Below are 15,395 nucleotides of genomic sequence, written 5' to 3'. Positions count from 1 at the left end.
ACGACTTATTTCGACTTAACGCTCGAAGCGCGAAAAAAATATATAATTCATGTTTGAATCGGTCAATATGATCGAGAATTGCATATATTTTACCATCAATTTTATATTCCCTCTCTGCTCACGTAATCAGATTTACCGGTAGAGTTGAGTGAGGTAAGGTAAGACCCCTAAATAAGTATTAAACATCTTCGGGCGGACCCGTTGGTATATTGACTTCGTTACATTATGCTATTTCGTGACCACGCACACACGATTTCAAATTGGTATTGCCTTACTGGCAAATAATTTTTCCGTGCGGGATGGCATTTGTCCTGTGGGGTTTAGATCGCCAGGACAGGAACATTCTGCGCCAGCCATTTAGCCCCCTATGGACAATTAAACATATATGTATATTGTATGTATAACATAACATCGTTGGGTTATATTTTTTATCTGAACAAGTCACACACAATGTACAATGCGATAAGACACAATGCGATGTCATGAACAGATAGGAGGATATCGAACGACACGCATCAGTAGCGATCCTTCACTCTAACATCTACCTCGGCCTAGAGTGCCCGATGTCACAGTTCTTTGCGATGTTGATCTTTTTTGAAGCCTTTCTTCTAGTTATTTCCATTCCTTGTGAGTGCTTTCTTTCGTCGGGTCTTTTACTGGGCTTTCTTGTGGCCGTAAGAACGGCAACGGCGGGAAAGAAGAGCCCAGATGAACCTCCGATGGGAATCTAACCCGGTCCGTCAGATTGGTGGGCGCTTATCGTAACCACTACACTATCTCCCCCGAAGTTTTCGGTCAGCACTAGGGCATTCTTCGGCCAAGCTCTTCTCGCTGCTGATCGTTCTGGCACACTTCTCGGAGTCGCATGTTACATGGCCTATAATTTCATATGTCTTGGTGCGTCGTGGCGCAGTAATGGCCGACGCCGAAGTCTCCATTTCTATAAAATCTACGTATTTTCGTGGGAGAAGGTTACCCAATAATCGATATATTCGGCAATATTGAATCGCGCACGAAGCGCGAAAATTTTTTGAAAAAGTGGCATAAATTTCCAAAAAAATACTCTATAATTTATTTTAATTCACGATATAATTTTGGGTCCCTTCGAGCTCGCCCCCCCAATTGGGGGGTTTTGGGTGCGGAAGTTACGCTCCTGTTCCCCACTACCCAACACTTTTTTCATCACAGAGTAGCTATTTGCTGGTTTGACTACACACGACACCCAACCACACCAGTACGCAAGACAATCGCCTATAACTGCAACTTAAAACATATTGTGAACCGATACCAATAACGGCCAAAATTTCGCGAAAGCGTTATTTCACGTCAAACTAGTCGTGCTGGATGCGTTTGTGACGCCATGATTGTCCATCTAGAGTTAAAAATGAGGTTTTGTGAACTACACGCAATATAATTTTCGATATATACATTCCAGAGCAGTTAACTGGTAACGGTATAATTGCGCATGTGTCTCCTTGAATATGTAGACCAGTGGTTCTTAACCTTTTTTCTTCCAGCGCCCCCTTTCAAAAATTATCGTGCTCCAGCGCCCCCCCAACTTCATATTGTAAGGAATGTAATAAAGACAATGAGTAAGAGGGAGGGCCGTAATAGCACTTCGTCAACCCCCCTAAAACGATTGCCTTGCGCACCCATAGCGTGATAAACTGAACCTCTGAGGGCTTCGCCCCCACGAGCCCCATATCGTGATTTTGATGGTCAGCAAAGTTTGTGTGGCCTGGTCGCCCAAGGTACCAAAATTTTCTATAATGCATGAATGGAAAGGTAGTAATTACATATATAACTCGCTATAAACTTTTTATCCTCTCAGCCCACGTAATCAGATTTACCAGTAGCACTGAGTGAGCTGTTGTATAGGAAAATAAAGGGCACGTAATTAATAATTAAACATATTCGGGCGTGCCCGCAGGTACAATTATTCGTTACCAGGGCCGTAACAGCACTTCGTCAGCCCCCCTCCAAACAAAAAACGTTGGTCCAGGGCCCCCATCGGGTGATAAACCAAAGTTCCGGGAGACTTCACTCCCAGACCTCCATTAGGCTGTCCGCTATTGGCTGATAGCCTATTAGGTATCTACATTGGGTGTCCATTTACTGAGGCAGCTATGCTCGCCTAGTCGCGCGAAGCGCGAAAAATTTCACTAATTAATGATTAAATTGGTCAATATCATCGGGAATTGCATGTAAATTGAGATCAATTTTTATGCTCTCTCTGCTCATGTAAACACATTTACCGGTAGAGCTGAGTGAGGTGCAATGTTCCCTCTAAGCTGCGCCCGTGCGCAGTGCTGACACGGTCTCTGCGCACAGGAAATCTACGTTGCGCACAAGAAATCCGAAGTTATTACCTTTTTTTAGTCGTTACGCACTGTTATCCAAGGGTCAGCGCAGTGAGTTGTTGAGTGTGCGCAGACTCATCAAAACTTGAAGCGAACATTGTGAGGTTTCTTGAAAACTGTAGGGCCCGTTACTAATAATTAAACATGTTCGGGCGGGCGAGCCCGTTGGTATGACTTCGTTGCATGATGTTATTTCGTGACCCCCTGTCTGCAATATCAAAAAATATAGAATCGCTCAACGAGGATATCACCCAACAGGAATATCCCTGTCGCCCAATCGTACTAAACTAAAAGACGCACCAATTTCAGATTGGTATTTCCTCACTGACATATAATTTTTCCCTGCCAGATGGAATTCGTCTTCTGGGGTTCAGATTGCCAAGACAGGAACATTCGGTGTCAGTCATTTAGGCGCCCATGGACAATCAAACCTATATGTAGCGAAGTTTTCGTTGTTAATTTTCCCTGAATACTCATTAAGGATAAGTCCTATCACCACATCATCTACTGCGAAGCCATTTTTCTCCAGCGCCCCCCATACCGCCCCCCTGAGCCCAGCGCCCCCCATATCGCCCCCTGAGCGCTTCCGCCCCCCTTCAAAGTCGCCAGCGCCCCCTGGGGGGCGCTGTGGGCAAGGTTAAGAACCACTGATGTAGACTCCCGTATATAATTTTGAACAAATGCGTCTATTTCCCACCAGAAACCATTGAATTCCCCACCGTTTGGGAACCACTGAGTTAGAGAAACACAATGTTCACAGCGTCCATTAACATGCATTCTACCAGTAGACAATGTAATGACTTCGAAGAAGCCAGCGCAGGAAACACCAAGAGCTGTGTTCACGAGGTCCGGTTATCGAGGAAACTAAAGTCAAACAACCGAGTTTCGCACTTACCTAAATTAGTTAAAATCTTGAAAAAAGAACGCAAGTACCACTATCCCTGGCCTGGCGCATTAGCGTAAAATGTGCGTCGCTCCTCCTATACGGTGGAGGCCGGAAGGTGTATAGGACTGTATACGTGCTGTACCTGCAATGACATGACTGTAGCGCTCTCGGAAATATATCCAAATCCCACACACAATTCGCGGAAGCGAGTGGCGCAGTTGTTATTGTTTGTGGTATTCATGGTGTTTGTCGACTACTGTATCGTCATTTACGCCGGGTAAGGCCAATATTTTTCATTTTTGTTTCGTTGCTGCCAACTTGTATAGCACGGCCCACTTCTAGGATTTTACAAGACACCGTTTGCACGGATGAGATGGCGAGGAGGAGCCTAGATAAACCTCCAACACTAAGGTAGGAGGTCTGGAGAACCCACCAAGGTTCGTCTGTGAACGGGAACCTAAATTTCTGAGGTTCATACACAGAACGCGAACGTGAACCTCACGTTCACACCATCCCTAGTCTACAGGTTTCCAGCGTGCGGGTGAAGGGCTATTACACACATGTACTTTGAAGCCTAATCTTTCCGCGCTTAGACGCATGAGTAGGGCTCTTCAAAAATGACTTTTTTTCTCAAATCGTACTGGCTACTTGATAAAATTGTTAGGTTACCTAATTTAAGCCTACACACAAAATTTGGTTCAATTCCAGCCAGTAACCGCTTTGCTACAGGAGAAGAAACTTTCTATTTATTATCTAAAAATAAATAATAAAAAATTTGAAAATTTTCTGTTCACCTAATGAAAGTGTTAGACTGTCTATAGAAACGATCCTCATCAAATTTGGTTCAATTCCAACCAGTGGAAGCGGAGTTACTGCCGTCGAAAAATTTCGATTTGAATAAAATAGTATTTACGGTGAGCACAACTATAATAAATAAACAAAGAATCGGTCACAGTAAATACTATTTTATTCAAATCAAAATTTTTCGACGGCAATAACTCCGCTTCCACTGGTTGGAATTGAACCAAATTTGGTGAGCATCGTTTCTATAGACAGCCTAACACTTTCATGGGGTGAACAGAAAATTTTCAAATTTTTTAATATTTATTTTTATATAATAAACAGAAACATTCTTCTCCTGTAGCAAAGCGGTTACTGGCTGGAATTGAACCAAATTTTGTGTGTACGCTTAAATTAGGTAACCTAACAATTTTATCAAGTAGCCAGTACGACTTGAGTAAAAAAGTCATTTTTGAAGAGCCCTAATGAATACATGGGCAACACGCGACTAGGAAAAGTGTGGTGCCAAAATTTTTGGGGTCGATAAACCTTGGACCAAAATTACCGTCGCTAGCTGGCAACAACCGTCACTATTAGTATGTCCGGTCGTCGAAATGGGGGGAACGAAATAGTGCCGTCATTTCAATCTGAGCCCCGCAGTATAAATGTAACTCGCAAAGGAAAATAATTTACCCTAAATTAATATCGCGTGCGTCATACATGCTTCATAGAACTGCGATGCGTACAACTGGTTGTCTTCACCTTCTCTATTTCATACATGCGCACGTCCGAACGGAGCTTACTAACATTAAAATGCTTTCATTTCGATGCGTGACGCTCGGGTTGCGAGATGCCAATAAAACTCAAGATTTGGGCCACAGTCCAAAATATTTAAGTACATGGATCCTTTATATTTTGTAATCAGTCCCGCAGTATGTTTCGATTAATGCCAGTTTTATCAACTTTCGCACTCGGGATCCAGCCCAAATATTGCCGCCATAAATTGCCAGAACAAGAAGATGTTGCGACGCAAGAGAAGTGATTCGTGAGATGTGCATGTGCTTATACAAGTATATGACACTATGCTATCACAGTGGCGCTTTTATTTGTGAACGACGCTGCTTGCCTGAAATGCAGGAAGTACATCCTTCCGAGCGTTTATCAAATGCGAATTGATTGTGTACAGCTTAGCGCTATGAACTATGCCGATTTGATCAATTTTTCAGAGTGATTTTATAGGTTGCCCAGCCAAGGTGTAAATATACTATTGTGTCGAGAAATCGTGATAAGGGTCACCCCAAAAGCTTTCGAGTTAAAAGAATTTGTTCTCGCAATGGATGTCTTGATGAAAGCAACCTATGCGGTCGTGGTATACTACTAGTGCGTAGTCGGTAGTGCATATGGACAGAGGTCACGAGGCTGGTATGACAACATATAGGGTTCTGGTTAAAATCAGGCTGAATTAGATCAGTGCGATTATTTCAGGATTTTAACCCCGATTTTTCATTTCAATTCCACCGCGCTAATTTTTATGATATTTTTTGCGGCTGTTTTATTTTCTGGAGAGATGCGCGAGTGTGGTTTATTATTGGACATCCATGTTCATTGTGCATTACACATAAACCGGACATAGTTTTTCGCATCCAGAGACCACTCCAGATATCATCAATGATATACTCAAGATACATATGCTAGTGTTACGGATGATTCCGATTTCACTCAACATTAGGGCTGATCGAAATCGGGTACCTGAGGGATTCGATTCTGAATCGAGTTAAGGCTTCTAGTCAGGTATTGGAGTATCACATAATATTGAAATCAAAACTGTACAAATGAAATGGAAAATTCAAATATGTACATTAATGTATACAATTTATGCGACCACAAAAATACAATGCCAGTTCTACACCCTGACTTGGACTGGAACTTGACTCTGTGATGATTTGAAAGTGACTCGACTTGACTCTATAGTTAAAACTGTGAAAGTGAGATTGATTTGTAACTCAGAACCTTGTGACCTGGTTACAACCCGACCGCCAGTCCTATACTCAACATGTCTCGGAACGGGATAATGGCGATTCTAGCGATCTCTTATTACCAGTCAGGTTAAACTTTTTCAACGATGTGATGGTGGTTCCGAGTCGCGCATTATTGAGTTGGTGCGATTTACTACATTACCTTGACTGGCATGGTCGCCGAATTCATTCCATGTTCTTTTACTGTTTTATTATGAGTAAAAACCATAAAAATCATTATTTGAAATATTACTTCGAATAAAAGCGATTTTAATCAGAGGCAAAATGATTTTTACCAGAACCCTAACAACAGAGCAGGTGTTGATGGAAGTTTAATTTTGACCAATAGCGCCACCATACATGAATCGTATGTGTTTTATTGTTTTATCCATATACAACAGTATACACATGCAACAGTGGAGATTATTGCCCATAAGGTCATTCGCGCCACGACAGCAAATTCACTAATCATCAGTGACGTCGTCTTTGTAATATTTCGGGCGACTTTCATGTTCGCGCATCGGTTAATGTCATTTGTCATGCGCCTGATAGGTCATAGTGGTTCTCAAAGTGAAAGCGTCTGTGCGGGGACCGAAAGCTGCGGTCAACTCATTTTTTTTCGCGTTGTGCGCGATATACCTCCAATTCATAGTTATTGCTCTTTGTATAGTCCTAATTTCATATTTCATAACCATCCTTTCCACACCCACAAACTATTCGTAGGGATTGCTAGCTGATATGACGACAGAGGGGGCGAAATTTATCACTATCATAAAGGGAGGGGGCGTGTCTGAAAAAGTTTGAGAACCACTGCTAGAACCACTGTTAGCTGATCTTCACTGCCGGCTTTTAGGCTCGGCTCAACTTCACTCTGGACTTTTTGAAACACCGGGTCAGTGAAGTCAGCGACGAGGCGCACAACAGATAGATCTCTCCCACAGACGAGATAGGCATAACCAGGGTTAGAACGCACTTCCATTGGTATCGTGGCGGTGACGGTGGCGTCCCAACCAACTGCGCCACTGTGGCGAGATGGCGTAGTGGCATAATCCACAGCTGCAACACCAATGGGTTGCGGGTTCGAGTCCGATCGAGGTCGACTCCAGAACTTCTACCTTAGTGTTGGAGATTTATCTAGGATCCTCATCGCTGACTTCACTGACCCGGTGTTTCAAAAAGTCCAAAGTGAAAGTGAGCAGCGCCCAAAAGTCGACAGTGAGGATTATCTAACGCAGTGGTACTCAAACTTTTTTAGACACGCCCCCATTTATGATAGCGATAAATTTTGCGCCCCTTATCGTCATATCAGCTAGCAATTCCATCGGCTAGTTTGAGGGCATGGAATCTATGGTTATGAGATATGAAATTAGGACTATACAAAGAGCAATAACTATGAATTGGAGGTATATCGCGCACAACGCGAAAATTATTTGAGTTGACCACAGCTTGGCGCCCCCCTTTAGATGCTTTCACTTTAAGAACCACTGACCTCTATCAGGCGCATGACAAATGAGAGTGACCGATGCGCGAGCATGGAAGTCGCCCGAAATATTACAAAGACGACGTCACTGATGATTAGTGAATTTACTGTCGTGGCGCGAGTGACCTTATAGCAGGGGTCGTCAACTCAAGACTGGCCGCGGGCCACTTTTCAAAATTCGTAGAGGCCGTGGGCCGCATGAATTCAATATTAAAATAAAAATAGGCAACGCAATTTAACAGCCACATTTTGATAACTCTACGTCAGTACAACGCTGTTTTTTCTAACATGGGCGGCGGTCATAGTTACCACAAAAGAAATAATAATTTATTGAACAAATACAAATACAACAAAAAATCATGATCATCACTTTCATTCTATTTTGAGCTATGAGCTGCGCGCGATACCTGACAACACTATTCAGCAGCTAAAGCAGAGGTGGATAACCTTTTTGCTATTCACGGCCGCATTTCGATTACTTATGTATTGGATACGGCCGCATACCAGTGTATAGTCGTAATGAACTAACTGGAGACCAAATACCCACGTTATACTGTCCATGTCAATTGCCGGTGAACTCCGGATAAATACTTCTACTCATTTGGCCTGCAGGCCTACTATGCGCACCGAAATCTTGAGTAGTCATATAATAAATACCACAGGGCTTCGTTTTCTAGTCGAGTAAAGCGCGAAATTTTTTTCATATTTTTGATTGAGTTTCGTCATTAATATTAGCACCGTATATCACATGTTACTATCAAATATCTGACCAAATTCACCGGTAGAGTTCATGCGAGGGGTGTCTTCGAAAATCTAGAGAAGTTAATAATGCTGTGCTGCATCTTTGGATGGGCCTATTGTTATTAGTCCCCTTTGTTGCATGCTGTAATTTCTTGACATCCTATCCGGATTGTCGGTATAGTGGAAAGATATTGGATTCGTCCAAGCGTGGGCCTGCCAGAAACAAATTTCCTTCGTGATGAGGAGATCACGACTACACATTGGCATTTCTTTATAGTGCGCATCATTTTCTCTGCAGTTCGCATCTGTACTGTGGGGCTAAGATTACAAAGGACACTACTATTTTAAAATCGAAAATCAACCCGCGTTGAACCGCGTGCAGCGCGATGGAAATTTCAAGAATAATTCAAACACAATTAGGGAGTCAAATCGTCAATTCAATTGGCATATTGGCGGTCGCCAACACATCCTTATCGAAATAAGTGTCGACGGTCACATAATTTTCCTACTGCCGCAACTTGGTCACCCCTGCAATAAAGAATCGATATTAGGGTTAGCTAGACACGGTACTTGCTGGAAAACTATCTCCTCGTGAGGCTTGGTAAGCGTCTCGGTCTTGGCAGTGGTGGGCCACGTCGAGGCAATATGCCCATTGCCCATGCCCATTCATATTAGCAAATTCGTCATCCATGGAATGATTAGCATCGCCGAAGCCGTATCAGCTGCTGAGGAATAGTGATATTGGGCACAGGAGAATAGATTACTTTGAACAACAACAGCAATATGTTAAAACTGAAATCAATTTCAGCATTTCAAAATGCTATACTAAGGTAACTAAACGAAGCGTTCTTCCGAAATTTCAAATCAGGGTTGGCTACAGGGGTCGGGAATTTTATTTCTGTGTTGTCCATATGAAATTTTTCGCAACTTACGGCATTTAACATATACAGTTTTACGCAAAATCAAGAAATGTAGACAACAGTAAACATGTGAATCTACCGTGTTTATTCATCAGCAACACAATTAAGTGTCTTCCCAATGAAACCGTGCAGCATGCGATAAGGGAGCCATGCCTCAATTGCTGTATTGGCAGTCTTGCACGGTTCAATCGATTACTCTAAATCCGGATAGTATAGGCTAACTTCGGTGACGGAGAATATTGTTAACTGAAATCATTTGGTTAACATTACTTTTTAATACGCATATTATTCGGTGGTTACATAACGTCATGCAACAAACATAGATTTAAACGGTAGTGCGAGTGAGGTACTTCACGAACTGGAATGTGGCTTGTTACGTTTGTAATTTGAATTTGTAATTGGGATTGTCACTTCCAATAGAGTTTGTTTCCCGCTAATGATCAGGAAGATAATGTGGATTTAAACAACTGCATTGTCATACAAGCGTCGCCATGTCTGCTTTCTCTCCGAATAATCAACGCGTTGTGAAATCCATGATTACAAGTAGTGCAATTTTATATACAGCAAATTGTCATGCTGGATATGATATTGACAGCAGCTTTGTTTTTGCCAGTATAAAGACTTCTTATCGAACTCAACGGATTAGATTTGTGCGATCTATTCCCCTGAATGACTTGAAGCAAAGTACTTGGCTATAATAGAAATTATTTTCATGTTTGACTGATAGCAATTATCAGCAGGTTTGACCCTAGAAAGATTCGTCTCATCTACCACAAGAATATTGATTACGGGCGATATGACGAGTTATCAAAACCTTGCGGCAATATTGATGGATAAGATGCGAATTTAAGTGCAAAATTGGAAATTCGTCAAAGAGGGATCGGGGCCTACGATATCGTAGGCCCCGGAGGGATATTTTATCATCAAAAGAGCCTTATATGGCTCGCGAGCCGTAGGTTCTCGACCCCTGCTGTATATGAAGAAAACAATAAAACACATACGATTCATGTATGGTGGCGCTATTGGTCCAAAGGAAACTTCCATCAACACCTGCTCTGTTGTTAGGGTTCTGGTAAAATTCATTTTTCCTCTGATTAAAATCGCTTTTAATCGAAGTAATATGTCATATAATGATTTTTATGGTTTTACTCATAATAAAACAGTAAAAGAACATGGGATGAATTCGACGACCATGCCAATCAAGGTAATGCAGCATATCGCATTAACTCAATCATGCGCGACTCGGAACCACCATCCCATCGTTGAAAAAGTTTAACCTGCGACTGGCAACAAGGGGTCGCTAAAATCGCCATTAACCCGTTCCGGGACATGTTGAATTTGAATATAGGATGGGGGGTCGGGTTGTAACCAGGTCACAAGGTTCTGACTTACAAGTCCATCTCACATTCACAGTTTTGACTAGAGTCAAGTCGAGTCACTTTCAAATCACCACAGAGTCAAGTCCCAGTCCAAGTCAGGGTGTAGAACTGGCATTAAACAAAAAAACAATAAAATCAGTGCGGTGGAATTAAAATAACAAATCGGCGGTAAAATCTTGAAATAAATCGCACTGATCTAATTCAGCCTGATTTAAACGAGAACCCTATATGTTATCATGGTAGCCTCGTGACCTCTTTTCAGTCGAACTATATAACTCACTACGTACTATGTAGTATACTTCGAGCGTATATAGGTTGCTTTCATTAAAACATCTATTGCGAGAACAAATTCTTTTAACTCGAAGGCTTTTTGAGCGTCCCTTATCAAATCTTTTCGACACAATAGTATATTTATTACAAATCGGTAGTTCACAGCGCTAACCCGCATGTTCTGTACACGATGAAATTCCATTTGCCAAACGCTAGGAAGGATGTACTTCCTGCATTTCAAGCAAGCAGCGTCGTTTACAAATAAAAGCGACACACTGTGATAGTATAGTGTCATATATAGGCCTACCTGTATAAGCACCTGCGCATCTAACGAATCACTGCTCTTGCGTTGCAAAAACTTCTTGTTCTGAAAATTTATGGTGGCAATATTTGGGCTGGATCCCATGTACTAAAGTTGATAAATCGGTATTTATCGAAACATACTGCGGGACTGATTACGAAAATGTAAATGATCCATGTTCTTAAACGTTTTGGACTGTGGCCCAAATCTCGAGTTTTATTCGCATCTCGCAACCCGACCGTCACGCATCGAAATGAAAGCATTTTAATGTTAGTAAGCTCCGTTCGGACACGGGCATGTATGAAACAGAGAAGGTGCAGACAGCCAGTTGTACGCATCGCAGTTCTAGGAAACATGTATGACGCACGCGATTTCAATTTAGGGTGAATTATTTTCCTATGCGAGTTACATTTATACTGCCGGGCTCAGATTGAAATGACAGCACTATTCCGTGCCCACCATTTCGACGACCGGACATAGTATAATATTGAAGGTTGTTGCCAGCTAGCGACGGTAATTTTGGGCCACGGTTTATCGTCCCCGAAATTTTTAGCACCACATTTGGCCCAGTCGTATGTTGCCCCTGTATTCATGTGTCCAAGCGCGGAAAGGGTAGGCCCCAAAGTACATGTGTGTAATAGTCCTTCACCCGCACGCTGGAAACCTGTAGACTAAAAGCATCCCTATACCCTCTCGGAAGTCATTAGGACCTAATGCAGTGGTTCTCCAGCGGCATGCCGCGCCACACTAGTATGCCAATTGGACTGTTCAGGGGTGCTGCTTAGAAATGTGGTAAATAATGTCGACGTATAGCAAAAATTAAGGAATCCAAATCATGAATGCGGCATTGTCGGTCGCTCTGTTTTTACCGGCTCATGACACAGAATGTACAATGCGATGTAATGAACAGGTATAGGGGAATGACGAAACGACCAAGTATGGTCTCTCAATCTGGCATCCCCCGCAGCCTAATCTCCGATGTAGCAGTGTTCTATGTATATCTTTTTTGGGCTCTCTCGCTCTTTTTCATTCATTTCCTTGAATTCGTCCTTGATCGGGTCATTTCCTGGGATATTGTTTTGTAATATCACTGTGAGCACATGCGACGCAGGGGTGCGGCTTCCACTGTCAGTGGCGGTGGAACGCCAACTCGCCCACTTATAATATTATATAGCATAATACATATAGCATTTGGGAAGGTGGCAACTAAACAGAAGTCATCCCTCGGGCAATTTGACAGTGATGTGATGGCAGACTTGGGCGAAGTGCGGCCTGCGGAGCTATTCCGAGTGGCCCGCGAATAGTTGCTTGGAATTCAAAACATAAACCTACTTTTTAATGTTGCTGCGTAGACTAAAACCATAGGCTGTATAAATGAACCGAACCGTTTACCTTCACGCCTGTCCATTAATATGCCAGACGCGTCCTACGTACCTCGCATGCATAATCCAGATTCAAAATTAAGTCATTGTAGCAAAGTATGCCGTAACAATAAAAGTCACAAGAAGTCAACAAACCTTATTTGTTGCAATTGTTACATTACGCATTACACGGTCTGTGCTTCAAATTGTTACGAGACACGTTTCCAAATCCCCAATTCGTAAAACAAGTCAATCAGTTCCCGTGATTACTGTGTGTCATTATCACACACAAAGGATGAACGTGAACGGGCATGTCAAAAAAAGAAAGTCGAAATTCAAAGATGGTTTGGCCAGCACTAAATATTTGTTTACTGAAGTCTGCGGTAGACCCGTCTTTTTATTAGCTGGTCGCCGTGTTTAAGGAGTATAATTTAAGTCGGTCTTGTGACAAAAACACGAAGACATGTACTCGGTCAAGGGCGGGCGAATCACAGAAGAACCGCAAGCTTCGCTCAACAACAAGGCTGTTTCGTCAAGCTGCACACTGCTTGAAAGACAGCAAGTTCGGCGACCAAGGCAATAAGCTTCGAAGTATCCGAGGCACATTTTAATGTCTTTATAGAAAAACGCGGATACGGGTTTAAAGAGAGTTAAAAATATATCATGTTTAACATTGTTTGGAAATATGACGGGCTTGACGGCAAATAAATATTATATTTTAGTAATTTATCGTCACTTTCTCATTCCCTAATATCAACACATCCACTTAGCAGCATTTATTGACAGTTTAATTCACTGATTTCAATTAAAAAAAAAATAACACGCTTGAGAGTACAGCTAAAATTTTGACTCGGCCCGCCAACGTAGTTTTTGCTTCTCATTTAGCCCGATAAGAAAAATAATTGACCACCCCTTTTTTAAGGTTTGACCGAAGGTGTTGACCTTATTTCTAGTTCCCCGTCAGAACCTGAGCAGTGACACGACATTTGTTGATGACCTTTGTTCTTTTTCTTTTTAGTCTTCTTCTTGCCAAATCTTTTACTCGGGGTACTCGTGGTTTTTTAGTGTCCATGGTATTTCGACATGGTCATTTTACACCAGACCGGTATTGCTTATTATGATTCCTGAAATGCTAACTTAGCACGGTTTATACTCTCTCTTTTTGTAAGACATCGCTTACGGAGATCACATGTCGACGAGGAGCCTATAGATAAACCTTCAACAAATATGAATGGATTTTAAATTCGATCTCGGTCGGAAGCCTATACACAATCCATTTGTATTGCAGTGGTGCAGCGTAACATTACGCTACGCCACTCGCCATTCAGGGTATTCGACTGTGCAGGGTACCGCGAACTATTTTTCGCTTTAAGAGGATGCGGCGATGTTAAAAAGGTTGAGAACTACTGGCCTAATGATTAGGCGACACTAGGAATACAGTTATTTCACAATTTTGAATATAGTAAGATTCATTTCAACAAATTACGCAGTATTTACGGCCCCGCTCTTTCACTCTATAGTCTATACCAGTGGTTCCCAACCGTTTTCGACCCATCGCCCCCTTTTCAAGGTCAACACCGATCATCGCCCCCCAAATTTTGTGTACCGAAAATTGAGCATACAAACTGTAATCACCGGCGGGTTGACTAAAAAAAAAAGGTCAAATTTTCGGCTCGATGTCTAATTTGACACACTTTTGTAACTAAATTTCCGTGAGTTGACTAAAAAAAAAGGTCAAATTTTCGGCTCGATGTCTAATTTGACACACTTTTGTAACTAAATTTCCGTGGGTTGACTAAAAAAAAAAAAGGTCAGCCGTTTTAACGCGTCATCGCCACCCTATCGCCCCCTTCGCTATTTTCGCCACCCCCCTTTGTCCATTTTCGCCCCCCTGTCGCCCCCTTCGTCATTTTCGCCCCCCTAGACCGCCAAATCGCCCACGTTGGGAACCACTGGTATATACGCTGCCCGAATAATACCAGCTAAATTTTTAGCTTTCCAGAGAAAGCAGGCAAATCTTATCATGACATTACACCACATTGTGTAATACAAAGATCGACGCATAATAATGATCAAGTCATATTGTCCTAACCACTTTTCTGCATGTCTCGTTTATTGGATACTAAATAATACTAAACACAGTGACTATATAGACTATATATCCACAGCAGATCGCACGAAGCGCAAATAAATTTTATTATTGCAAGAAATTCAAAAAAATATTACATTAGTAGAAGATCGTTCTGATGCGGCCTCGAACCATATTTTGGCCAAATATGGTTCGCAACGGGTATAAATTAGGTCATGCCCCAAACTTTAAGAACCCCTGGTGTAGGGACTTCGACTAAACGTAGTGGTATTAGGAAATAACCTAATGGATAATAGCGATTAAAAGACTATTGAAATGACTAAAATATGGTTCTAGTTATTTTACAAACATAATTAATTTTAGTAACAGTAATCTCAAAATAGTACACGGGCATATCGGTGGACGGATCGCTGTTGTTCGTTTTTCGGCCTCCCGATATTAATTGAACGGCGAGAAAACAAAATTTTTCCAACATTGCACAACGTGGTGACATACGTACCGACATACGGACTTCACTAACCTTCGCATGTCACACCATTTTCATCGCCTGACCTTTTATGTAATCGCTTGTCCCATTTCATGCAACATGTAGTGCGTATGTGCTGTTCAAATGTGCATGCCTCTTATTTACATGTTATAGGCCAGCCGTTCGCAACCTTTTGACCTCATGGTACCCCCTGAATGGTATGAATAGTTTGCGGCACCCTAGCATTTTGAGTATCCTAAGTGCAAGATTTAAGAGGGTGGCAAGTTGCAACTAACAAAAGGTTACCAATCAGGGCATATCACTCTTCAGGCCTAGGCTTAACTTTA

At 42.1% G+C, this 15,395-nt stretch overlaps 1 protein-coding gene across 2 annotated transcripts in view; it reads left to right on the top strand.

Annotated features, from left to right (window-relative positions):
- The window catches only part of LOC145446229 (somatostatin receptor type 5-like), a 146,802-nt gene that overhangs the window by 35,906 nt on the left and 95,501 nt on the right, over positions 1-15,395 (top strand). The window lies entirely within an intron of this gene.

Source organism: Botryllus schlosseri, chromosome 9 (genome assembly GCF_051294905.1).
Source record: "Botryllus schlosseri isolate E-star chromosome 9, Bs_hap1, whole genome shotgun sequence".
In the NCBI taxonomy this organism is placed as follows: domain Eukaryota; kingdom Metazoa; phylum Chordata; class Ascidiacea; order Stolidobranchia; family Styelidae; genus Botryllus; species Botryllus schlosseri.
The sequence above is the reverse complement of the archived record's forward strand: the minus strand, read 5'-3'. Positions and strand labels throughout refer to the sequence as shown.